General features: G+C 43.8%; 1 long non-coding RNA gene, 1 other non-coding gene and 1 pseudogene across 2 annotated transcripts; all 3 read right to left on the bottom strand.

Annotated features, from left to right (window-relative positions):
- Positions 1–27280, bottom strand: part of LOC105475000 (zinc finger protein 777-like) — a 149896-nt pseudogene that overhangs the window by 7122 nt on the left and 115494 nt on the right.
- On the bottom strand, positions 5949–16422 carry LOC139362692 (uncharacterized). The gene is made up of 2 exons (XR_011621873.1): positions 8231–16422; positions 5949–7714 (listed from the first exon to the last, which is right to left on the bottom strand). It is a non-coding gene; the product is annotated as an uncharacterized lncRNA (long non-coding RNA).
- Positions 21962–22033, bottom strand: TRNAC-GCA (transfer RNA cysteine (anticodon GCA)). Its single transcript has one exon. It is a non-coding gene; the product is annotated as a tRNA-Cys (tRNA).

The raw sequence follows: 27280 nt of genomic DNA, 5'->3' as shown, positions 1-27280 counted from the left end.
GTAGGTAGGACTACAAGCCAGTGCCACATGTCCAGCTCATTTTTTAATTTTTTAATTCATAGAGGTGGGGTCCTGCTATGTTTCCCAGGCTAATCTAGACCTAGGAAACTCAAGCAATCCTCCATGTCTCAGCTTCCCAAGAGCTGGGATTACAGGCATGAGAAACCATGTCCAGCCATAACTAGTATTTCTTCAGTGTTGAAACCACAGCTGTGACATTGCCATCTTATATAAGCAGGGTTGACCCACCCCACTGAAAATGTGTCTCTCTTTCTGCTGCCTCCTCCCCTTCCACCAAGGCCACGGAACCCTCAGCCAGTAACCCTGCAGCCTCCTCTCCCTCATCTTTCTCCCTCTGGGTGAGAACAAAACTCCAGAGAGCTATCAACCTGTACAGAGTCAGCAGTCAACCCCCTCAATTAAATTTCTCAAATATTTAGTAACCAAGAGGCCAGCCTTTGTGGGAGGATAGAGATGAGTGAAATCTAGCACAAATCATCCCTGTTCTCTCTTAGAAGCTCTCGATCTAGTGAGGAAAAGTGATGTCAACAAAAAATGACATTAGCTGCGATAGAAAGCAGTGTGGACTACAGCCGGGACGCCTCCGGATGTGGACTCAGTGACAGCTCTGCAGAGATAGTGAGCATCAGTGAGGTCTTGAAGGTGAGTGTGTGGGAAGGGCGTGCTAGACAGAAAATGCAGAGGAACAAAGATGCAATGTTGTTGGAGTGCTGTCTGGGTCTAAAAGAAAGACTGAGGTGTGTGTGCCTGGGTGTGTGTGCACCCGTGTGTGTTCGTGCCTGCAGGTATGCCTGCTTGCATACGGAGTAGATCGGAAGTGTTTTTGTGATGAGTGTGCAGAGCAGGGGGTGGGAGGACTGTGACTGCAGCCTAAGGCTTGGAAGTGGGTGACCAGACTCAAGACTTTGCATGTGTGAGATGTTTTGGAATTCCAACTGTTCGTTTTTTGAGATGGAGTCTCACTTTGTCACCCAGGGTGGAGTTCACTGGTGCGTTCTCAACTCACTGCAACCTCCACTTCCTGGGTTCAAGGGATTCTCCTGCCTCAGCCTCCTGAGTAGCTGGGATCACAGTCATGTGCCACTATACCCGGCAAATTTTTGTATTTTTAGTAGAGACGGGGTTTCACCGTGTTGGCCAGGTTGGTCTCAAACTCCTGACCTCAGGTGATCCTACCCGCCTTGGCCTCCACAGTGCTGGGATTATAGGCGTGAACCACCGTGACTGGCTGGATTCTGAGTTTGTTTTGGGGGCTACAGGAGTCCTGTGCCCTAAAATGAAGCAACCAGGTCAGGTCACTTGTTTCAGGAGGTCATTTCGGAGACATTACAGAGGATGATTTGGAGTTTGCCAAAAGACAAGGACAGGAACTGGTGTTATTTTCTGAACCCCTATTATGTGCTAATATCACACTAGGCAGTTTATCATAAGTTATATTTGTTATAAGAAACTTATCTGTGTTTAAGAGAAGAAACTGAAGCTTACAGAGTTAAACAGCCTGCCCAGTGACACAGAGTAAGGAAAGGAATGTAGAGGAGAAAAAGGGATTCCAGAGAAACTTTCAAGATAAAATATTATAGGACTTGGTGACTGATCAGACGTAAAGGCTGAGGAAAATGTGAGAAAGAAGAGTTGAGAAATAAAAATTTCTTTTTTTCCAGAGAGCAATATAGCAGTAGCTACAGGGGAAAGCGGGCAATCTAACCTAACTTAGGATAGAGACTGAGCATGCTTTGGGTGGGGGAAGGAACGAGATTGAGAAAGAACTCAATTCAGTCATAGAGACCAGAGTACAGATGGGGTGATTTGCTTTGGAAGGAGACAGGAGAATGTCTCCTCTGAGAGAGAAGGGGAAGGACTGAGAACAGAGGAAGAGAGATGTCTGTGGTAGGGTGGGAAGCCGAGGAGCTGAGGTCTGGCGGCTTTGACTCCCTCTGTAAAGCAGAGGGAACGCATCGCAAGGACAGAGCGTGGGGAGACAGCAGTTGCTGATGAGCTGCAGTCTGAGCAGAGGGACTTGGACAGTACAAAGAGAAGCGGTGTCATTTTGTTGGAGCTGGGATTGTGTGCTGCTCCTCTCTGGAGTCCACCTCTCAATGGGCACTGAGAACACTGATGTTCCCAGACACACTTGTCCCTGCCTAGGTCAGCACAAGGAGAGTGCCAATGATTTTACTCTCCAGCTCTTTATGTTTTAATTCTATGCAGATCCTGGCTCAAGGTGTCTAGGTCACTCTCAGGAGTAGACCAGGTTACTGGTTTCCTTGTGTACAGCCCACTTCTACCTTCTGTCAGTCACACATTAACCATCTTTTGGGTGATCCCCTCAGCGGAGGAATCCATTCGCTCAGGGGACTCTTGCAGATTTTTACCAGTTCACTCCAGGCTTGGCTGTGGTGGGAATCTCACCTCTAAACTGTGAGGATCTCTTTCTATAGTGTCCAAAATAAGACCATAAAGGAGATAAAAAGAAACTAGAACTTGCCGGACAAAGGAAATTTAATCAAAAGTGTTACCAGTATGAACATGGCATAGAATCCATTGTTACCAGTATGAACATGGAATATAATCCATTAAATTCTCCACTTAAAACACAAAAAAATTAACTGGATTAAAAAAATTGTATCTTGTTCACGAGAGAGGATACAGAAATGTTAAAAATAAAAGAACAGAAAAAGATATCTGTATCTAAAGCAACTACATATGATGTAGCTATAGTAAGTAATACCAGAGAAAATAGTTTTTGAGGCCCGAAGCATTACCAGGGATAAAGAGAGTAATTTTGTATTGACAGAAAGTTCAATTCACCAAAAACAGCAATTCTAAATTTGGTGTACCTAATAACATAGCCTCAAAACATAATAAGTGAAAATATATGAAACTGAAAGAGAGAAATGGACAAACCTCTGCTGGATCTTTCATGTGAGAGATCTTAAAAACCCTTGTGAATTTGTAAACAAGCCCACATAATATCAAAAGGACACAGACGATTTGGACAACATGACTAACAAAACTGACCTGTTTAACATGTAAAGAATCTTGCACTTATATGCAGAATATGGATTTTTTTCCAAGCGCACGTGGAACACTGACAAATATGAATTGTATACTGAACCACAAAGCCAGTCTTAACAAATTCCAAAGTATTGAAATCATAAAGAGCATGTTTTCTGACCAAAATAAAATTAAGCTAGAAATTAATAACATCAAATAACAAATCCAACAAATATTAGAAAATCTTCATGTTTAGAAACTAAAAATTCTACTTCTAAATAACCCATGGGTCAAATAATAAATCGTAATAGGAATTAGAAAATATTTTGAACTAAATGATGAAAATACTAGATATTGAAATTTATCAGTTGCAGCTCTACAGTACTTAGATGGCAATTTACAGCCTTAATGCATCTCTAGATGCATTATAGAAAATGATCTAATAATAGATCATTATAGAAAGAAAAGGTTAAAATGAACAAACTAAGCATCTCTCCCAAAAGGCATGAAAGTAGTAGTAAAATGAATCCAAGGAAAAAATAAGGGAGAAAGTAATACATTAATTAATGAAAGCACAAATTAATTAAGTAGAAAACACACAAGAGAGGGTCAATGAAGCTAAAGTTGTTCTTGGAAACAAACAATAAAAGTAATAACCCAGACAAGATTGACAAAGTAACACTAATAACCAATATCAGGAAAGAAAAGAATGCATTATTATAGTTCCCCCCAAATTAAAAAGATTGTAAGATGATATGATCAATTTTATGCCAAAGAAATATAATATTTACATGGCATGGAAAAGTTTCTAGAAAAATAAAACTTACATGAAGAGAGGAATTCTTTGTCTGCTTGATGGTCTCAGCTCTCTCTCCCTTCTCATTGATCCACTTTAGTTTAGCAGTACTAAGCTGGTTTGAAGGGAAAAAATACAATTTTTTAGCTGATACAGGTGCCATTATGCCAACCTCATAAACACTTGGTGGCAATATTCCACATTCTCCTGTCTACCAGCAAGGCTGATTCTTTTGCCAAGAAGCTTTTACTGTTAAATATTTCCTCCAAATATCTGATGTGGCACAGAGAAAGAATGTCTCTTCTGGAGTACTTGCTACCATGTGTCTAACTTGTCCAGCTCAAGAACGTGTTTCCTTGAAATAAAGAGAGTTTGGGAAGTTGCAGACATTCCGATGCATTGTTTGTAACTTTTCCCAAATAAATCTTACTTTATGCTTATACTAGTGGTATTTGTCCTCAACATCTGGCTTAATTTTATCAAAAGTGACACAAGAAGAACTAAAAATCACGACTAATCACGGAACGATTAAGGAACTTGAATTCATAATGAAACATTTTGCCATTAAAAGAGTAACAAAAAACTTGCAGGCACAGGTAGTTTAAACACTTGTTATACCAAACACTTCAGAAAGAAACGATGTAAGTCTTACACAGACACTTCTGGAGAAGAGAAACTTAAAAACAGCGCACCTTTCCCAACTCATTTTATGAGGCTAAACTTACTATCAAAAATAACAAAGACAATGTAAGAAAACAGGCCAATCTCACATATTAACATAGAATAGACTTTAAAAACCATAAGCAAAACTATTAATACATCAAGGTCAGCATTACATAAGAAAGAATAACACATAATAACCGAATTAAGATCATTTCAGAATGTAAGATTGACTTAACATTAGAAAAATCTATTACTGTAATTCACCACACTATAGGACATAGTAAATGCTGTTAGTGTCCCACTGATATTCCTTCAGAACTTATCAGTTCTGTGCATGCAGGCCCCAATTTCAACTGTCAGCACCTGGAACTATGTCTGAGGGCATGATCAGGCTGCCCAAACATATAACAGGCTAAAAGTACCAAATAATTAGCAACCAACCTTCGAAAGCAACCCTCTACCCATGACTGATGGAAGCAGATGGAGAAATACACAAGCTGCCTTGTTCTTTTGGAGAGGACAACCCTAAAGCATGTTATACATTCTTACAAAGTCCCTAACAGTATTAAGCTCCAGTTGCCTATAATGGTGCCTATAATGGTAACTTGTCTAATATCCCACTGTGAAAGCTGTCAGAATGAAAATGGAGTCACTTGTGTTAAAACCGGACAAACGGAGCCAGGGAAGGCCACAAAGGTAGAGTTTTTATATATGAATTCCTGATAACAAGAACTATCACAAAAGACTCTGTAAAAACCACAACCTTGCACAAAGGCCACTGTAACCTTACACACTCACAAAAAATACTTCTGCAAGGACATTTGCCCAGCAAAAGCCTGACCAGCCTTGGACTGTTGCCACCTTTGTTACTGATTGCTGTAGCCAGGAATTATTTCTTCAAAACAATTTATATAATCCTTCTCATTTTGCCTTTACCTTGCCACGACCTCCTCAAAAACACACAGTTTACTGTGACACCTGTATTCCCATTGCCAATGCTTGTTCCCTAAATAAATATAATTTCCTCTCAGAGGGCTTCTCTCTGTCTGTTATGTAGGCTGACACCACCTTTTATTGGCTTCTTTCCTTTCTCTGTCTGCCTTACCATTCCTGACTGGTGTTTCCTGAACTTATCTCCCAAATAAACTATTTGCTCTTAAATTCTAGTTTCAGGGTCTACTTCTAAAGAAAGCCAAGCTAAGACAACAGATTAAAGGAAAAAAATCACGTCATTAAAATAGATGAAGAAAAACATCCAATCAAATTCAACACGTCTTCATGATGTGTCTACCTAAAACATAAAAAGAAATCTTACTTAATGGTGGGATGGTGAAAGCTTTCAACTGAAAACTGAAAGCAAGACAAAAGTGTTCTTAAATAAAGGAGAAATGGAAACTGAATTGAGGAGCAAAAGACTTATCAAAAATCACCAAATATATTTTTAAAATAAATCAACTAAGACATTCCAGAAATGAAAAGTATCAATGTCTTCCTTTTTATTTACTTTTAATTGAAATACAACTCACAGTAAGGTACACACATCTTCAACATACAGCTCAATTAATTTGCACACATGCATACCTATGTACCCACCTCCCAAATCAAGATATAGAAAATTTCTAGCACCTCAGAGGGTCCCGTGGTTCCCCTTCCCAATTACCCTCTCTCCTGAAAACGTAACACTATTCTATCACCATGGACTAGTCTTGCCTGTTCTTGATTTTATATACTGGAATTGTACATAGTTATTCCTTTGAAACTGCCTTCTTTCACTCAGTCTTATGTCTATAGGATTTATCTGTGTTTTTCCACGGTAGTGGTACTCTGTCCTTTTTAAAACTCTGTTTAGGATTCCGTTATATGACTAGATCATGACTTATTTACCTATCCTACTGTTCATGGGCATTTGTTTCCAGTTTGGGACTATTAAAAGAAATGCTGCCATGAACATTCTTCCATGTACATATACACTCTCTGATGTCTGTATCAAGGAATATAACTGCTGAGGAAGAGGGTGTTTTTACTTTTACTTTTAGCCAATAATGCCAGATGGTTTTCTAAACTGGATACAGCAAATGACACTACCACTAGCAGGGGATGAGAGTTACTATGGCTCCACATACCATCACTGAGTAACATCAGTCTCTTTCATTTTAACCATCCTAGCAACAATTCTAGCGATAGTTCACTGTGGTTTAACTTGCACCTTTCTAGACTCACGAGGTTTGAGCATCTTTTAATAAGCTTATTGGCTGCTTGGATGCCCAATTGTATGATGTAACTGCTCAAATCTCTTCATCATTTTTCTACTGAGTTGTGTATTTTTAAATTGTCTTGTGCAATTCTTTATATATTTTGGGTATAAACCCTTCATCAGTTATGTGCAATAGATACCTTCTCCTGCCGTATGGGTTTTTATTCCCTTACTTGCGTTTATTGGCTCTAATGAATGTCAGCTGATTTCCCTGCAAACTTTTTAACTGTTCAGCAAACAGTATACAGAAGTTACTACGTGCCAGTCCTGTTTTCAGTGCTTTACGTAGATTAACTCATTCTATCTACACAACAATCCATCACGTAGACACTCTTATTACCCCCATTTCACAGATAGCACAGTTGAAGAAAGGGAAGGGCAGTAATCTGCGCAAGGTCTTCTAGTGGGGTAGGCCTTGAAGCCAGGCTGTCTGGCTTCAGAATCCACAGCTATTGGTATCCACGCCGCACTGTTTCTCCCAGGCTTATTGTGCTTGTCCAAACTCTATCAATGGGCATTCTTTGAAGTATAGTTCCTGATGCAGTCTGGGGAGGATTTTCCTTTGGCCAGGAGCCTAAAGCACTACACATCCAACTCCAACTTGAAATAAGTTGCCTGTAGTTTTTCAGACCCAAAAAAGACTGTGAATTCAGGGCCCATTAAACCCCAGCCACTCAGCCCGCGGCTAGAGATTCTCGGGACTGGTTTTCTTTCTTCCTGTATTCTCTTCACTCCTTCCAAAAGAGCTCAGCGCTTATCCTGTCTTTGTGCAAGGCAGTCTCTTTCCTGATTCCTCACCATGTGTGGGGCCTAACATTTCTTCCTAGAAATGCCCATTCATCACTGTACTACTGACACCTGGCCTCCAGAATCCAGACACGTCCCAGCCCTCCTGGACTCAGGTTGCTGCCCAGCCCTGCCAGCAGAGCATTCCGTGCTCCCGTAGTCTCATCATTCCTTTGCATCTTCCTTCGCAGTCCACCCTACTGCCAAAAAGGAAAAGCAAGAGGATTTTAACACTATCATAGAAATGGCAGTGGAAGTCAGTGTTTCCGCAGGCTCTTGGGCCTGCAGTAGAGAGGAGTGGCTGGCTGTTGACTGCCTTCTGAGAAGGTTGCCAGGACTACAAGGCAAAGGCCTGTGGGTAAAGGAGAAAATTCCAGTAGCAGGGAAAGGCAGTTTGCAGAAGAGAGTTTACCAGCTCCTGTGACAAGAGAAGTGGGGCCTTGGCACGGCTGAGGAGATGAAAAGGTGCTAACCCAAGTGTTACTCCAAGTGTTCTTTCTAGGTGGGATGGAGTTCTGTCTATCATCAGAAAAGGTCTCACGGGAGGCTGGAAGCAGTGGCTCATGTCTGTCACCCCAGCACTCTGGGAGGCCAGGGAAGAAGGGTCACTTGAGGCCAGGAGTTTCAGACCAGCCTGGGCAACATAGTGAGACTTCGTCTCTACAAAAAAAAAAAAAAAAAAAAAAAAAAAATTAGCTAGGTATGATGGCACTCACCTGGGGTCCCAACACTTAGGAGGTTGAGGTGGGAGGATTGCTTCAGCCCAGGAGTTAGAGGCTGCAGTAAGCTATGATTGTTTCACTGCACTGCAGCCTGGATGACAGAAAAATACCCTGTCGCTTAAGGAAAAAAAATGAGACCAAGTGGGGTTGTTCTCTACCAACACTTTTTGGTCATGAAACTATGGTAACATTGGCCCTACTAATGCTTTTGGGGATACTGAAATCTACTCAGCTACCTACTTCTCACTATTTCTTAGAGTTGCTCCTTCTCTATCATTCTCCATCTGTATTAACTGAAGAAGTAAAAGTTGGAAGAATCATCTTTTGTCCTAGACTGCAGTTGTGCTGAATCTGCCCTGAATGGAATACTGGGCTAGGAGAGCCAGGCCCAACTCTGTCATTAAGTATGTTAGGACAGACATCTCAGTCACACAGTTTCTCTTGTACATGCCCACCATAAGAGGTACTGGAGGTTGACTCTGAAGGCCATTCTAGCAGCCACTGGCAGCGCTTTTCCAGGTTGCTGCCCGCAACCAAGGACTCAAGGCAGGGAAGACACAAGATCCAGAGTATTTTACAAGGGGGCACTGCCTCTTCTTATGCACAAGGTCAATGAGTTTTCACTGAGGTAGGCCTGGCAGCTCCTAGGAGCTTCCATTGTGAAGTGGCAACACATAGGTCATCTGGGTATGACTGCACAAGTCAAAGATATTAATTGACCCTCATAACAGCAGGAGGGGGTATAGCTCAGGGGTGGAGCACTGGACTGCAGACCAAGAGGCCCCCAGTTCAATTCCAGACACCCCCTCCGCATTTTCTATTTTGACATTTGTAGAAAGTAAAAAGTTTTGTTTTCAAAGTTTCTCTTCTTATTAAATAATAAATCATAAGTGTTAAAAGTAATAGTTTCTTTTAAAAACTAACTTCTTTCAAGCCTCTTTGCTTTGTGCCAATAACTCTTTATTAAGCCTTATCTTATGTAGCTGTTACATATAAAAGAATAAGTATATTCTGTTTTGTACTTTAACCAAGATATTTGTGCTAAACATGCTTACAAGCACGTTCTAGCTCACATCCTATGTCCCTTCCTCATTAAAGAATGTTATTACATTTCTAAATCTTTTCATAAGCAACTTCCTCTTTTCCTTTCTTCTCCATTACTTTTACCTATTTAAAAAGGTTTTAAATTGTTAGCCAATCAAGTTTAGTTTAAATTATAAAGTCTAGCTGCAGCCAATAGAGACAAAACACAGTAGTAACGACAAGCTACATAAAAGATAAAAATTGTTTCCCTCCATTGTTCAAGTGTATTCTGACCATTATTCCATCTGCGAAGAGCACCCACCCTTTCTACAGAAAGTAAAATTGCCTTGCTGAGAAAACTTTTTGTCTAAATGCAAATTTTTCCTTGCAGTACCAGAAACCAAACATTTTATTTCTAAGTAAACATTTTACTTATAACACAATGGTGGCCCGTACAAGGATACATTCTCCTCCTCTCTCATGAAGACGTGCCCCACTGCCTCATTGCAGGGGCCTCAGGGGTAAGGAATCAAGTCACACCCGGTGCAATGAATAAACCTAGACTCTCAGCAAGGCAGAAAGAAACCAGCCGGCGACCTAGAGTAAAAGATCTTCACATATCACGTGGACCAGGTAACCTCATGCATGAGCCAAGGAAGGAAACACCAGAAGAGCTGGTAAAGTATTTCATTGGTGGTCAAGACCAAGGAAAGAAAAGCCGCAGGGCAGTGAAGCATTCCCTGGTTAAGATATACCACGGAAAGAGAAACCACACGGGCAATAAAGCATTCCTTAGTTAGGACTAAGGAAAGAAAAGCTGCAGGATGTGAGTGAAGTATTCCTTAGTCGGGGTGTCTTGGAGGTTAAAAAGAGGTGAAAAATCTCCATCAGGGGGAGATTGAACCTCACACAAACCTCTGGTAGTAGGAAAACATATTCAGAACTTCCCTTTCCCATCTTCTCAGGGGAAGAAAGAGGCTAAGCTCCACTCCCGCTGGCCACTCCATAGTGGGAGGGGAAGGAGAGGGGAGAACAGCAGCGTGAGTGGCTGGCAGAGGCATGAAAAGACCAGCAGAGAGAGAAAGAGAAGAGCAGAGACAGAAAGCAAAAATCTTTTGGCAAAATTTTAAAGTTTTCTAGAAGAGGTGAAAGAAGGAAGACAGGGAACTCAGAAATGCAAAGAGAAAGAAAGCAAAGTCAGTACTTTAAAGGAGAAGGTCAAAGTAAGTATGTAAGGGCTGTGGATGTGAAGGTAAGGAGAAAAGACAAAGGCACCCTCTAGCCCAGCGTTAATGACTTGTGCAATTTATGCCAGGCATCTGCTGAGCCTCTGGGCCAGCGGCGGCCCGGGCCCAGACTGCGGCCATGAAAATCCCACCCAGCCCAAAAGACTAAGTAGAAAAGAAAAAGGAAATGAGATGACAGAGAAAGAGAGAGAGAGTAAATGAGAAAGAGAGATACAGAGGGAGAGAATAAGTGATAGAGAGGCTGAAAGAGAAGAGATTAGAGAAAGACACAGAAGGTGTGACTGGGGAAAGAAAGAGTGTAAAAAGAAGTCAGAAAGTTGAGGCATGTGAAAGATGGTCTATGAAAGTCGTAAAAAATGTTATAATAGGGAATTCATGCAAGAAATATTGTATAATTTAAAATTAGGCATCCTAAATGTAAAACTATTAAAGAAACAGTTTATGTGCAAAGTATGTAAGGAAAGTAAAACATACTTTTACTAAAAGAATTATAAAGAGGCAAAAAAATATGGATTTTTACCTACATTAAAAGGTTAAAAAAATAGGTGCTAATGAAAATTCAAAAAGAAAATAAATATTATTAAACCAAAGAGAAACATTATCCAAACCCCTTATAAAGGAAATCTTGCTCCATCTACATCAAAAAACCCATTAAGGGCCCTCCAGCACAAAGTTAATAACAAGTTTCCACCTCCAGCGGCTCCTAGAGAGGCTGCAGCACAAGTTGATGAGGGGACCTAACCTTGAACAGACACTTCCTGTACAGGGGAGGGGGCCAAGTGGCTGTTAGACAGCGCAGCCCCGCCCAAGGCCAGGGGCCAGACAGCGAGGACTCAGGCAGGAGCAAAATCTGAAGGTGGCTGGGTGACTCACAAAGCCCCTCATACCCAAAGCTGCAACGCACAGGAGCAGTGAAGGCCACAGGGAGGTCGAGACCTTAAGAGGGGGCAGGGCTGTTGCACCCCCTAGGCAACGCTGAGCAGGGATGGAGCAAGGGGTGTCACCGTGGGGTCTTGGGCCCCAAGATACGCAGAGTTCTGACAAAATAAGGAGCCCCAGAGAGTCCCTCAGAGACAACATAAGTAAAAATAAAAAAAGAAAATTTCTCAGCAAAAAGGCACTAGAGATGATAAAATCAAAGAGACACCTATAAATTGCCTTACTTATATTCCACTGCTAATGTCCCCACATTTAAAACAAAACAAAACAAAAAAATCAGTTGTTCAGAAATTATATACTTAGTTTATCTTCTATGTTTCCCTTCCCTCAGAACTAAAAGTCTTTTAACACAAGTACCACCCCTAAAATTTCTGGTAAACCTGCACCAGCCTGGAGACCATGTCATCATCAAAAGATAAAAAGAAAAAATAAAAACAAAAAAACTCAAGCCAGCCTGGGGAGGACCCTACCTCATGCTGCTAACCACTGAGACTGCCATTTGCACAGCAGAAAAAAGATGGACACAACACACCCAAGTCAAGAAAGCATCATCACTGTCGGAATCATGAGCCATTGTTCCAAGGTCAAGCCCTATCAAATTAAAGCTAAGAAAAACTCAATCTATCTTTTCTTTTTCCTTTCTTCCCTTTACTCCCCATCTTATTATTAATGTAACTAGATCTAACTCACCTCAAGTTATCACTTTTGATGCCGGTTTAGTTATACCTTATAGAGATTTACATAACCAAAAGACAGCTTACTACTTCAAAAAAAATATCTTCGTCCCTCTTGGACTTTCTCGGATTGGGAAGACATAATGAGTTCCTGTAAGGATTTATAGTATAAGAGCCAACATTTCAAAAAAAAAAAAAATCCTAGAGAAAATTTTGAAATGCACTTTATTGCTAGTTCAACTTCTGCATCATCACTCCTCCCAAACACAGTGACAAAACCAAAGTCTCTATAGTAAAAGAAAATCTAAATCAAACCACAGCAATTAAAACAGGGTATCAAGATATAAATGCCTGGCTAAAATAGACTAAATATTCTATCTGCACTCTAAATAAAAGCAATTGTCATGCTTGTGTGCATAGTAGGCCAAAGGCCCAGGTTGTCCTCTTTCCACTCAGATGGTCCTCTACAACAAGACATGGACTGCATGGTGGCTCCTTTTCAAAATCCTACAGCTTGGGATAGTGAACTGTGCCAAACTCTCTCTCTGCTATTTCCTGAAGTGCAGTACCCTGTGGGTCAGCCGCCGAGGGCCATCCAGTCTCCATCTTCCAAGACCAATTTTACCTCGTGTCTCCAACAACAAAAGAATAATTTGGCGTTCCTTAGAGACTAAACAGGATGCAGTGAGGTCAAGCACTTCCAAGAGCTGACTCATCAGTATGCCCTTATTCATCCCGAGGCAGATGTATAGCAGTATTGTAGAACACCTTTACTAGACACCCTGCCAAATAATTAGAGCAGTACTTGTGCTAGTTCAATTAACTATTCTTTTACCCTGGCATTTCATCAACCAAAAAAACTTTCTTTTAAAAACTCAAGCAAAACAGCTAAGCCAAGACATGTTAAGAAAGTTTAAAGAGAAAAAAAAAAACTATAAAATCAAGAGGTGCGAACTGTAGAAAGTAAAAAGTTTCCTCTTCAAAGTTTCCCTCCTTATTAAAGAATAAATCATAAGTGTTAAAAATAATAGTTTCTTTTAAAAACTAACTTCCTTCAAGCCTCCTTGTTTTGTGCTAATAACTCTTTATTAAGCCTAATCCTATGTAGCGGTTAGATAAAAAGGAATGAGTACATTCTATGTTCTTGTACTTTAACCAAGATATTTGTGCTAAGCATGCTTACAAGCATGTTCCAGCTTGCAGCCTATGCCCCTTCCTTATTTAAGAATGTTACTTTTCTAATATTTCATAAGCAACTTCCTCTTTTCCTTTCTTCTCCATTACTTTTACCTATTTAAAAAAGTTTTAAATCGTAAGCCAATCAAGTTCAGTTTAAATTATAAAGTCTAGCTCTAGCCAATAGAGACAAAACACAGTAGCAAAGACAAGCTACGTAAAAGATAAAAACTGCTTCCCTCCATTGTTCAAGTGTGCTCTGGCCATTATTCCATCTGCAAAGAGGACCCTTTCTACAGAAAGTAAAATTGCCTTACTGAGAATACCTTTTGTCTGAATGCAAATTTTTCCTTGCAGTACCAAAATAGGAACATTCTATTTCTAAATAAACATTTTACTTTATAACAACATTTTAAATGGGTGCCTACATTTTAACTTCTTATTAGACACTAGGGTAAAGGTTTCATTTTTTTCTGAAATCAGCAAATGCTGAGGGTAGAAAGTGGTGGTTCTTAACCCCAGATATAAATTAGAATCACTTGAAGAGTCCATAAAAGTGCGATTTCCCAGGCCTCACCACAGATCAATTAAATCAGAACATCTAGGGTGGGGCCCAGGCATGGTAAAAGCTCCCCAGGAGGCTCTAGACTGTAGCTAAGGGCAAGACCTCACTTTAGCAGAGCTTCCAAGAAGTCTCCTTAACCCAAGGCTCCTTCTTCCCACTCTGCCTCTTCTTATTCATCCTTAGGTGAACCCCAAATATCTAGAGAAAGGTCTCAGTTAATTAGGAAAGTGTATTTTGCCAAGGCTGCAGATGCGTGTCTGTGACACTGCCTCAGGGGGTCCTGACAACCTGTTCCAAAGATGGTAGGGGCACAGCTTGGTTTTATACATTTTAGGGACACATGAGCTATCAATCAATATGTGTAAGATGTATACTCGTTCGTTCGGAAAGGTAGGACAATGCCAGGCGAAGGTGGGACAACTGGAAGCTGGGAGGGGGCTTCCAGGTCATAGGTAGAGAAGAGACAAAAGGTTGCATTCTTTTGCATTTCCGATGAGCTTCTCTAAAAGAGGCAGTCTGAAACAAACAGATTTATCTCATAATCAGAGAGGTGACTTTGAATAAAATGGGAGGCAGGTTTGCCCTAAACAGTTTCCAGCTGGACTTTCCCTTTAGCTGAGTGATTTGGGGCCCCCAAGATTGATTTTCCTTTAACACTTATGTGGACAGCACTTAAAACTGGACCAGAACAGTATCTTCCGGGAACAAATGCTGTTTCACCATTTCCTAGTTGTCTTAATTTTTCCTCTTCTTGATCTAGACATTCTCTCTGGGTTGGGGTGGTACTGGTCTTCTATTTCCAAGACAAACCACCAGGATCTACAGCTCAACGAATAAGCCCTTATAAGGCCAAGAGAGTTTGCAGAAGATGAAATGTCAACATGTTAAAGTATAAGTTCTACGTTGTGTTCAGATGTTCCAATTATCAAAGGCAATTTTACGTCATAGTTAAGCTTTAAAAGCAAACTTCTGCAGAAGGGATCACTGAATTATATCAACCATCTCAAAAACTAGAGGATGTCATAGTATTCTATGCTCTAGAGAACAAACAGCTTTTTTTTTTGATACAAATCTTAAAATTCATGGAGGTTCAGCTATACAGCATAGAATTCAGAAGCACAATTCATGATTTTTAGTATCCCTTATACTAATCATGTTTCATGAACCTTTTTAAAAACTACCTAAAATACATTTAATAATTCTTCAGATTTATGTAAACAATGTAAGTTTATACTTTAGATAGGCTAAAAACAAGTTCTTATAATAAAACTACTTGAAAGCAGGAAAGTCTTACTATCTTTACATTGAATGGCAGGAAAACACATCAGAGAAGCAGACATTGAAGACAGAGCCTGGTCAAATGTAGTGTCACTTGAGGCGCTAATGTGATCATTTAGCAAATGGTGCTTTGCTCTACTCCCCTGAGTTGAAAATATTCTGTATCCTGTGACTTTCCTTATTAGTATAAGATGTAGTGGCCTGAAAAACAGAACTTTTTATTTTCAGTGATGTGTTTCATAATTTCTTATTCATTAAAGCGGATTCCTTTTAAGAAGAGATGTGAACTTTTTATTTAGTATTTTTTTTCCCTCCAAAAAGTGGCATTGGTAACTCAAAGGATAAATGCTACAGGGGATGGACACCCCATTCCCCACGGTGAGCTTATTTCACATAAAATGCCTGTTTCCCAATAGCTCATGTACCCTATCAATATATATACTATGTACCTACAAACACTTACATTTTTAAGAAGTACCTTTTGCTGTTCCAGTTTCACACTTAGCACGTTGGCCTAGAACTTGGGTACTTGCCCCTTTCCTGTCCCTACCCTCCAATGCCTTCTGTTAGTAGAAATGGTCTCTTGGGGCAGCCTCCTTCCCGTATCCTCACTACTGTTTCAGTTCCTCCACCCAAGCCCGCCAGCCCTCCGGCTACTCTATAAACAGTCTTCTTCCACCTTAACCTTTCCCTGCAAGTCTGCCTTTTTATCCATCCTTGTACACTCGAAGGTCAGCTTTCCCCTAAAGCCATACCTCCCCTTCAACTTCCAGAACAGAGGGTGGGGTCACCTTCTCAGCTTCATTCTCTATGCTGTCTCTAAGCCCCAGCTCCTCTGCCATCCCTCCACGCTTCTCCTCTCTCAAAGCCATCTCCTTCCACTACTCTCTCACCATTCATGTCTTCTCTGATATTTTACACAGAAACATTGGACATTTTTAGAACCAGACTAACAATCCTATTTTCCTCTCCACCCTCTCCTTTTGTCCTCAGGAATGTCACACACCATGGCAATGTGCTTCCAATGCTAAGGCCTCCCAATGCTAAGAGATTTCCTTCTTCACGGCTCTACAAATGTTCACAAACTCTACTCACTGCAGCTCTCAAGGTGTGTGGTGAGACAGAGATTCAGCATTTTCTACCAGTGTCTTCTACCCTGCTTCTTGTTTATCAGCTGAGCACACAGCTTCCTGGAAGGAAAACTGCATTTCCCAGACCCTCTTGGAGCTGTGAGGCCACAGGCACAAGGCTGGTCAATGAGATGCAGGTGAAAGTGATGGGTGTACTTACAGGAAAGACTTGTCTTTTCCATCTTCCTGCTGCCTGGAAGGTCGATGAGATGCTGATGTGGGTGACGGCATGCTGGGATGAAAGCCAAGCCAGCCAGGCAGCTAGAAAAAACTCGGGTTCTTGACCCTACGGAAAGCCATGCCTGGACCACCTAGCTGTGGACTTTTAAATGGTAGATAAGGAAGCTTCTGGTTTGTTTGCTGCTTCTGGTTTTACTTTAATCATTCAGTATTCATAGCCAAATGTGATCATCACTCAAACTATTCTCTTTCAAGATCTTAGAATCAGGAAAGTCCTTTAATGACACCTCTTCTGATGTTTACCTTTTCTCCTTACTGTGCCTCTCTGCTAATGAGCAATAATTCTATTCCTTTCTAATTCACCTCTTCTCCATTTCCCACCATGCCTGGTTCACACTTTGCCCTTCTTCCCAAGTAATGATTCCCAGCCTACCTCCTTGATTCTCTTTGGATGACCTGTTTTCTACCTGACTGAGAAGACCAAGGTATAGAGTCCCCTCAGCATCCTCTGCTTCTCTGCATCTTCACCTTCTCCTCATCCCCTCCAGGGTAGGAGACAAAGCCTGGTTTTATCCAATTCCCTGCCAATGGATATTTAGATGGTCTCCAGTGTTTTGCTGTGAGGAATTAAAAAACCGCTATCATGAATCTCCATATACATGTGTCTGAAGTATCTATTCCTATAATATGCAATTATAGGAATATTTTCGAAGGATAAATTCCTGCAAGTGGTACTCTGTAGAGAATCATCTTTTTTTTTTTTTTTTTTTTTTTTTTTTAGGTTCAGGGGTACATGTGCAGGTTTGTCACATAGGTAAACTCATGTCATGGAGGTTTGGTGTACAGATTATTTCATCAGCCACGTACTATGCATACGTATTATTTTCCAATCTTCTCTCCTTCCACCATCCACCCTCAAGTAGGTGCCAGTGTGTGGTGTTCCCCTCTCTGTGTCCATGTGTTGTCATCATTTATTTCCCACTTGTGAGAACATGCATTATTTGATTTTCTGTTCTTGTGTTAGTTGCTAAGGTTAACGCCCTGCAGGTCCATCCATGTTGCTCCAAAGGAAATGATCTCATTCTTTTTTATGGCTACATAGTATTCCCTGAATATGTGCCACATTTTTAAAAGACTTAAGTATTATTTTTTGAGTATCTTTTTCTTTGTTTTTTTTTTACAAAAGCAATTTGCTTTTTACTTGACAAATTATCATGAACAGTATTCTACGTCAAACACAAGTCTCCAGACACAGGCTCTAGTCTCCTTTCAGTGCCGGGGAGGGTGGTATCACCTAGTTACAGTTCTGTCCCCAGCCTAGCACACCTCACATGATGCTCAACAATTGATACTGTCTAAGAGAATTATCTGGATGACTTGAAGGGTCTCTCCATTTACAAAGGTCAACAAGGCCACCAGGGTGTTCTCAGCCAGGTACACACAGAAGTGATGGAGAAAGAAGTATCAATGAAAGGAGTGAACCCAGAATTCAGAGAAACAGAAACGGCTTAGACATCCAATCCAGCAGAGCTGGGTCTTGCTTTTGCTGTGCTGACACATCAAAAGGGTGTTAATTACAATATCTGTCTATGACTGGGGGTATAGCTCAGGGGTAGAGCATTTGACTGCAGATCAAGAGGTCCCTGGTTCAAATCCAAGTGCCCCCTACACCATTCTACTTTTAATCACCAAAGTGGGTCCTAGGTCATAAGCTCCTCCCAACCCACTCTGGGCAAAAAATGACACAGCCTATCTAATCTCTGACCCATGGCATCTATGAAGTGCAGACTCAATAACCCTCAGGTGATTTTATGGGCTTTAAAGTTTGTAGGGCACACCTGTCTCCTGCAGCCCGCTGGGTACCACTCCAGCACTTTTGTAGAGTTCTCCAGAATCTCCCCAGGCACATCCATGTGATCCACAGGAGAGGGCTGGGCCATGTCTCTAAGTCCTGCTGCATTCTCCATAGCACCCAGCTTCCACTGTGGCACAGGAGTACCTGAACCAGCCACAGTCTCATGCCCACCTCCGATGGGCATGAGAAATCTAATGAGCTTAGATTTTTGAGCTTAGAGTGCTGCACCCTAGACTTTGGCTCTGTGCCCTCAGGTTCTGGATTTCCCATCTGGGGCTGCTGCAGACTCACACCCTGGCCTACCCAGACCAAGGACTGGGGGAGAGCAGGATTCTGGGAGGCTCTGGGAGACTGTGGGCAGGGAGCGAGATGATGGAGGAAGTCAGCTGGGACTTCCCAGAGGACTGACCTGATCCCATCAGCTTCTTCTCTCTCCTCCATGCAGACAGATACAGATCACGGGCTCCAGCAAGGAAAAGGAAGCTGGAGTCAGATTCCAAAATCAGTAAATAAAAATAAGAATAGGTAAAGGGTACCCTGATTGGAAACTTTTGGTCTGTCCTCTAAGGCTCATCTCATTATTATGTGATGAAAACCTTGCAGTCTGTAGTCTTTTGGGTGAGAGGAGCACACCATGGGTAGTAACTGTGGTCTCTCAAGCCCCCTCTGATGGTGGTGGTAGCTGAACAAAGCAAGATGCAGGATGTGGTCCTTTCTGGAATATTCTGATGTTCCCAAAAATACCAAACCTCCAGGAGCTTCACAGATGCAGCAGAGCCACCAATCGTCCCAAATTATGTGGATATTTCCCACTCCTCAATGCAGTTTCCAGCCAATGGCTGAAGGGCCTATTAGGGGAAATGTGGCAGGAAGATTCACAGTCCATGACTGGGTATTGTGGCAGAGTTCTTTTCTCAAGCTTGGCTTTCTCGTCATCAGAGCAGGCAGGTTCTTTGAGCAGATTCAGACCGGGGTCAGAGGCCAGGAACCTCCATTGTGCCAGTTATGGTGGTAGCTCAGACCTACACATCCAGGGGACCACAATGGCTCCCCATTCTCAGGCCTAAAATCCTCACCACTGATGAGTCACAGCCAAGACCTGTGTGGCACAGACCATGGAATAACATTTCGCGGTAAAGTATCACAGTGCTTGGCCTCTGATACCCTAGGATCCTCCTAGCCTCACTGAAATCAGGGGCTCCCTTTCCGCTATCATCCCTCCCACCAGCATTTCTGTCTACAGGGAACAGCTACTATAATTCTTTTTCCGAATGTAGAAGCTCCACACACCTACGTATTTTTCAAGCCAGGGCAAGTCACGTGTGATAAATCCACTCCAGCTTACCTACCCCCTGAAGCCTATAGATTCTTTCTACATTATAGCAAGAAATCCCTAGTACCTCAAATGCATTTACAATTGGCCTCCTGTGGCCGGGCGCAGTGGCTCACGCCTGTAATCCCAGCACTTTGGGAGGCCGAGGCGGGCAGATCACGAGGTCATAAGATAGAGACCATCCCAGGTAACACGGTGAAATTTCGTCTCTACTAAAAATACAAAAAATTAGCTGGGCGTGGTGGCGGGTGCCTGTAGTCCCAGCTACTCAGGAGGCTGAGGCAGAAGAAAGGTGGGAATCCGGGAGGCGGAGCTTCAGTCCACGTGGAATGGATCATACAGGGTGACACGTGAGCTATTTGCTTTGTTTAAACTGGTAGGACCAGTCATCCTGCCCAGAGGTCACTTACAATCTGGGAACTAGAAATTGGTCCTGATGGGACTGCAGGCAAAAGTTACTCAACTTTTCTACAGCCTGATATGGGCTTCTGGATTTCTATCCCCTCAAACTGCGTAGATTTTTATTACCTTCAAGTTTAATGAGGCCAGATTCCCAATCCACATTCCCTTCATGTTTCTGTAATCATTTATTATACATCTCTGGTACCAGCAAGGGCACTATGATTTCTAAAGAAGACGTCATATAAGGTGAGTGGAGACACAGAGGGCAATTGCTGACAGGATGGCGAGGAGCTCATACAGTTCAGAGAAGCCCCCAGAGCCAGGCTCATCAAATAGGCAGGACCTCAGCCCACCCTGGCTAGGGAGCCACCACTGCTACCACAACAGACACTGGCTGCAGCCTCTGGCCCTACTGCCATTGCCAGAGCTCTGCCATCTCCAGAATGAATTCCAAATTCACCCTGCTTCTATGTAGGATTTAGTCTGCATTCATGGTATTGTTTAGGGGAATATAATTAGCCAAACTGAAGCCATTCCCAATGGTGCTGGTTAATTTTATGTGTTGGCAGGGCACAGTGGCTCATGCCTGTAATTCCAGCAGTTTGGTAGGCTGAGGCATGTGGATCGCTTAAGCTTAGAAGTTTGAGACCAGCCTGGGCAACAAGGCAGAATCCCATCTCTACAAAAAATATAAAAATTAGCTGGGCATGGTGGTGCGCCCCTGCGGTCCCAGCTACTCCGGAGGTTGTGGTGGGAGGATCCCTTGAGCCCAGTAGATGAAGGCTGTGGTGAGTGGAGATAGCGCCACTGCACTCCAGCTTGGGTGGCAGAGGGAGGCTCTGTCTGCCTCAACAAATTTTCTTCTTTAAATGTGTCAACTTGGCTAGGCCATGGTGGCCAGATGTTTGTCCATACCAATCTGGATGTTGCTGTGAAAGTATTTTTTAGGTATGATTAACATTCAATCTACAGACTTTGAGTAAAGCAGATTACCCTCCAAAATGTGGGTGGGCATCATCTGATCAGATGAAAACCTAATGAGGAAATGTCTGCTGTCCCCCAAGAAAGGAATTTTGTCTCCACGCTGTCTTCAGGCTGGAGCTGCAACCTCAACTCTTCCCTGCTTCTCCAGATTGCTGCCATGCCCTGCAGACACGACACTTGCCAGCCCCCACAATGGCATGATCCAGTTTCTTAAAATCTATGTGCACACACACACACAGCCCCTATTGGTTCTGTTTTCTCTGAGGAACCCTGATTCACACACCAACATTCAGGGAGAGGACATATCTGACCTCGTACTTCCCTTAACCAGAGACAGGATCCTGTCTTCCACCAAGACTTACACAATTGTGAATTCCCCAAATGAAGAGGCTTGGGATGTGTAAGAAAAAAAGAGTTCTCCCCAGACCTGGCACTGACTTGCCTTCAAGAAATTGGGTTTCTCTAGAGCTTCTGGGGTCAGGGGAGGCTTTCTAGTGAACACCTGACCTGCTTCCTATCTCTCCTGCTTTGCAGAATGAATCCATGTGCTGAAGAAAAGCTAAGAGTAGAATATCCTATTGTGATCAGTGAGCGAAAAGATATTGGGAGAAAAGCTGAGTGTTAGGAGAGAAGCTGAGGCAGGGCTTGCATGTCTGGCTAGACTTGCTGGCTCCTTGCTTCTAGCACTCCATTATCCTGTTTCTCTTCACTTGATAACACTGTTTCCTTTCAACCCCCACATCCTCTCCACCTGTTTGTTTGAGCACCAATAAATAGCGCCGGCTCCCAGAGCTCTGGGCTTTCCCAGCCTCCACACTAGTGATGGCCCACTAGTCCCACTTTCTCTCTCAAACTGTCTTTTTCTCATTCCTTTGACTCCGCCACTTTGTTGCCCTCATGACCTGGTATTGGGTCTGATCACCCCAAAAGAAAATAGGGAGGGGGCACCTGGATTTGAACCAGGGACCTCTTGATCTGCAGTCAAATGCTCTACCGCTGAGCTATACCCCCATTTAATTGCCTGTCTCCAGTAAGAACTATAAACCTGTATGGCCACACCCTGACTGTCACCGTCATGAGATGTGTACTTGCTTTGTCACGATACACCCCCTTCCTACTCCACACCTGCTTGCCAGCTCTACTTAACAACCAGCATCCTTCCTCCTCCAGTGTCTGACTGAAGACAGGGACATTAAAATCACTGAGGTTTACAGCCAGGACATCCTTCAAACTTGCCGAGAAGGGCAGGACTCAAAGAACTGGTTGCTCAACAGACCCTTTAAAGGTGAGGCTGGGCTGGGCAGAGCTGGGTAAAAGCAAAAGTTCTTGAGCCCCACTGGAGGACTCCTAAGCCAGACTCTCTGGGAAAGGACCTAGGGACCATGTGTGCTTCTAACCAACTCCCTGCAGCATTCTGACTCATGGTTTGGAGCTACTGGTTTAATGTGCTCCCTTACATGGTACAGATCTAGAAAAAATGACAGTATTTAAAATCATGCCCAAACAAAACATACCTGATTAATGACCAAGTCATGACAAGAATCCACATTCATGATAAAGGGCCTCCTTGCACTCAACACTCTGAGGCAGGAGTTGAACTGCCTTTTCCTTTACTCTTCTTTCCTCTTATCCTCCATTCGCTGAATCCCATGATGTGTCAGATAAAAGTTAGTAACCAGAAGATAGGATCCAATCCATGAAAAAGTGGTGAAGTGGAGAATCGGAGAAATCTGTGGTCACTGGGAAATGACACAGGACAGAGTGATTGAAAACATGTGGGCAGAGTGAAAGGAAGGGTCAACTGACACTGTCTTGAACCAGGGACTACTTGATATGCAGCCAGATGCTCTGCCCCCAAAATGTGCCCTCTTATCTGTTTAGACTTTCCTGATTGACACTGTTTCACCTATGTTCCCAGGCCCAAGGATCTAATATACACTGTAATTTCTCATCATTTTCAGTGAACCACTGGCAACTGACTTCATTCAGACAGACCTCTATCTGGCTGTGAACTTACCCTGTCCTTCCCCATGGACCTATCAGACGACTTCTAGAAATCTTTCCTGCCTAGAATCCTGCAGCCTCCTCCTCAGTCCCTGTGTGGGGCAACAATTTGGAGAATTGCTGTTTAGAGCTGGAAGCTTCCTCTCTCCTCTCCTACTTCAGTTTTATCTTCTCTAACCTACTTCCCATACTCTCTCCACTTCACTTCACCCTCTGCACAGTGGGGTTACTTTGGGCCTTGTCCTACATTTTTTCGACTGTCTTCTTTTCTTCCCTCTCCTCACTTATTATTCCTTGCCTTTAAAAGGGAGACACTTTAGCAGAGGGGACCCAGTCCATGTTGGCCCCAAACCATTAGCTCAGCACAACTAGCAGAGCCAGGACCAGGCACGAAATCTATTTGAGCCCTGAAGCTCAGGCCTCCAGTATCCTGAATTAGGACCAGGGTCTCTCCCCCATCAGGTTGGCAGAAATGTAATTATAGAAACTGGGCAAAGACGTAAGGAAACAGGTTCTTCATAGCTGCTGCTGGGAGCACCCGGTGGCCCTGGGGTACGCCTGGGGACAGCAATATGGCAACAGCAGAGACGATATCAAGCAAGCCTATGATATGGTGAGGCCATTGCTGGGTCTGTTTCCTGAAGTAGCATCCCCACAGGGGCACAAAGACGCCCAAGAATGATCACTACAGTATCGCTTGTGAGCGTGAAAAATCAGAAAAAGCTTAAGCGCCAATCAGTGGAGGAAGGGAAAATAAGTTACAATATAGTTGCTTCTGGAATATTAAGCATCTGTTAAAAGGAATGAACTTGATCTACATGTATCATGGATACGTCTGAAATAATAATAATGAGTGATAAATATAATGACATCTATGTAATGTTTCAAAACACAAAAATCCATATATTGTTCACAACTACCAATGCACACAATAGACATTTTAAAATCTGGATAGAGGGCGGGTGCGGTGGCTCATGCCTCTAATCCAGCACTTTGGGAGGCCGAGGCGGGTGGATTACAAGGTTAGGACATCAAGACCATCCTGGCTAACACGGTGAAACCCTGTCACTACTAAAAATACAAAAAATTGGCCAGGTGTGGTGGCATGCGCCTGTAGTCTCAGCTACTCCAAGGGCTGAGGCAGGAGGATCGCTTGAACTTGAGAGGCAGAGGCTGCAGTGAGCCAAGATTGTACCATTGCACTCCAGCCTGGGCGACAAAGTGAGACTCTGGCTCAAAAAAAAAAAAAAAAAAAAAAGGATAGAAAGGATAAACATAGACAATTCAGGACAAGTGGCTGCCCTAGGGAGGCCTAGGGGACCTAAATGGTATGAAAAATCCATTATTTCACAAACACACATCACACACATACACACACACACACACACATTTTAAATTACAAAGCATGGCATACATCCAGCAAGCAGTTATTGAATTCCTACTCTATGCTGGGCAATATTCCAGGTGCCTAGAACGAATATACGACGAAAACACTTAAAAAGTTTTTGTACTTTTGAAACTGACATTCTAATGAGGGAGACCTGACATAAGATAAATGTATAAATAGGAAAGATATATATTACACGATGCTGTCTGACACGGAAGACCCAAAGCATGAAAAGAGGCCCGGAGTCCTGGGTGGGGAGGGGCTGTAGTACCGATGACAGGAAAGGCCTGAAGGTGGCATTTGCCTGAGGAGCACTCCCAGCAGAGGGTGCTGCGAAGGCCCTGGCACAGGGCGGAAGGGACAGCAACAGGGATGGTGCAGCTGGGCAGAGAGTGAGAGGAAAGTGGAGGAGGTGAGCCGATGGTGCGGGTCAGACGGAAAGCCAGGACTGGGTCTAAAAGGGATCACTCTGCTGGGCTGAGATGAGACTCGGGGATCACGGCAGGGGCAGAAGGGCTGGTGACAACCTCAGCAAGAGACAATAAGCCTGGGTGTCAGAGTGGAGGGGACGAGGTGTGGACAGACTCTGGGCAAACTTTGCAGGGAGGGCCAGTAGGGTTTCTGGTGGAGTGGATGGGGATGTGGAGGAGGAGGTCAGAGAGGACTTCTCGGGTTTTGACTGCAAATGGAAGGATGGAGCTGCCATTTACTGGGATGGGGAGAATGTGGGAGCAGGCTATTCAGAGAAGACAGGAACTCAGCTCTGGGAATGTTTAGGGGGAGATCTATGAGACACTCAGGTAGAGATGCGGGCCAAGCAGCTAGATGTGTGGAATTTGGGGCAAAAATCCAGGTTCGAGGCACACATTCCTAGATGGTACGTGTGGCCCCAAGACCCTGGGAGACAATGGGAGTGAGGAAATGCAAGCAGTAGAGAGGGAGTGTGAGAACCAAGGGCGCTCTGGGGCTGAAAGGCTCCACGGGGCAACAGGAACCAGGGAAGAAAGAGCAGTGAAGGTGGGTGGCAGGTGCAAGGAAAGTGAGCAACATGGCAAGTGTTACGAACAGGCCAAGTAAGAAGACAGACCATTCAGCACCACGGAGGGCCCTGGTAACCGAGGTTGGAGAGGTTTTGGTGGAAGGGGTAAAAGAGTGGGAGGGAAGGGGCAGGAGACAGCAAGTGCAGATTTCCCCGAGGTCAAGGCAGGATTGCTTGTGTTGCCCTTGAGAAGGTGGCATGGAATGGGATGCAGAGCCAGGTGGAAGGGGGGCTTTGGCTGGAGAGTCGACAGTTTAGCAGTCACAGGAGTGAAGGCAGAGAAGGGGGCACAGGTGCAGGCAGACGGCATGGGAAGGGCTGTGCAAGTGAGTGGTGTATTTCTCTTTAATTAAAAAAAAGGGGGTTAAAATATAAAACCATTCTCAGCTGTGGGCCATACAGAAACAGATGAGGTAAATTTGGCCCTCAGCCAGTTGGCCGGCCCCTGGGCTAGGGAAACACAGTGTGACCGCATGGCAGAGCACCCACTGAAGTCACTGGTCGTGGATGTCATATGACACCAGCAGCCAGCTTACCTGGTTCTCTGCAGCCACGTGCAGCTGTTTGGCTGCAGGTGCAGAATACCGATAGATTTCATCAGGTGGATACAATGAACAAAACAGGGGCAAGGGCACTGAGGCTGTGTGCAAGGGGGGACCACAATGGTGGGCATGGAGGGAAATGAGGGGTGAGGCCAGTGAAAATGCAGCAGGGTTGATGGCTTGCAGGTCTTGAAAGACTGGAAACTGCTGGAATCAGGACACAAGACAGGGAACTGAAGGGACGGCAGGAAGCGGCCGGGGAGTGGTGTGCTGGAGATGGAGATGGAGGTGTGGTGCAGTCACTGTTATCACAGTCATGGATGGCCGTGGGATGGGTGGAGGGGGCACAGGACCATCCACAAGGAGGCTGCCATGGCCAAGAGTAAGGGCAGGGAGCGACGAGAAGAGAGGGAAGGTCTGCAGAAACAGCAAAAAAGACGAGGCCTGAGACCCAAAGGCAGGGTCTCTAGAGAGGGAGTGAGGCTGGGAGAGACGCAATCGTGAGAGGTGAGGACCCTGTCCCCGGCGGGCCTGGGCTCAGAGGCAGGCAGGGAAGAGGATGACAAGCACTCAGAGGGCTGCAGTCCCCTGGAGCTCAGTCCAAGCAGGGAACACTCAAGACCTGGCAGGTCTGCTTGAGCCCCGAGTCCCACAGGCTCGGTGGAGGGATGTGCAGGAGGTGAGGTCTCATAAGGGGATGGGCCAGGCCAAATGTGGCGAGGGATGAGCTGTGATTCCCAGCTCCTTGGATAAACGGGACAGGGATAAAGGCCACACAGGATCCCTGCCGACAGGCTCAAGGTGGACAATGGAGTTTGTCTCCTCATCTTGTCTACTGGTTGGTAGAGGCCATGGATGCTGCTGAACATCATATTATGTAGCCAAAGAGTGTTACGGGGTCTTACCAGCAACCAGCATATTTCCAGGCCCCTCTTTACTCTCGTTTAATGATGCTGTGGAAGTGAGGGAAGCCTCCACACACGGTGTAAATACAACGAAACCCACCCACCCAGAACCTCCTACCCAGGCTAGGAAGCTGGACGCACATGAGTTGTAACCCTCTTTTCCAGCCCAATAGTATGTGTTCTCAGCCGTCTTTCTGTCCTCTAGCATTCAGCACTGTCCTTGACACCTAGAAGATTCTCAAAATGCACCAGTGGAACTAAACCGTTGTTGCGGGAAGTCAGGGACCACAAACAGAGGGACCAGCTGAAGCCATGGCAGAAGAACATAAATTGTGAAGATTTCATGGACATTTATTAGTTCCCCAAATTAATACTTTTATA

This window comes from Macaca nemestrina, chromosome 4 (genome assembly GCF_043159975.1).
Source record: "Macaca nemestrina isolate mMacNem1 chromosome 4, mMacNem.hap1, whole genome shotgun sequence".
NCBI classification, from domain to species: Eukaryota; Metazoa; Chordata; class Mammalia; order Primates; family Cercopithecidae; genus Macaca; species Macaca nemestrina.
The sequence above is the reverse complement of the archived record's forward strand: the minus strand, read 5'-3'. Positions and strand labels throughout refer to the sequence as shown.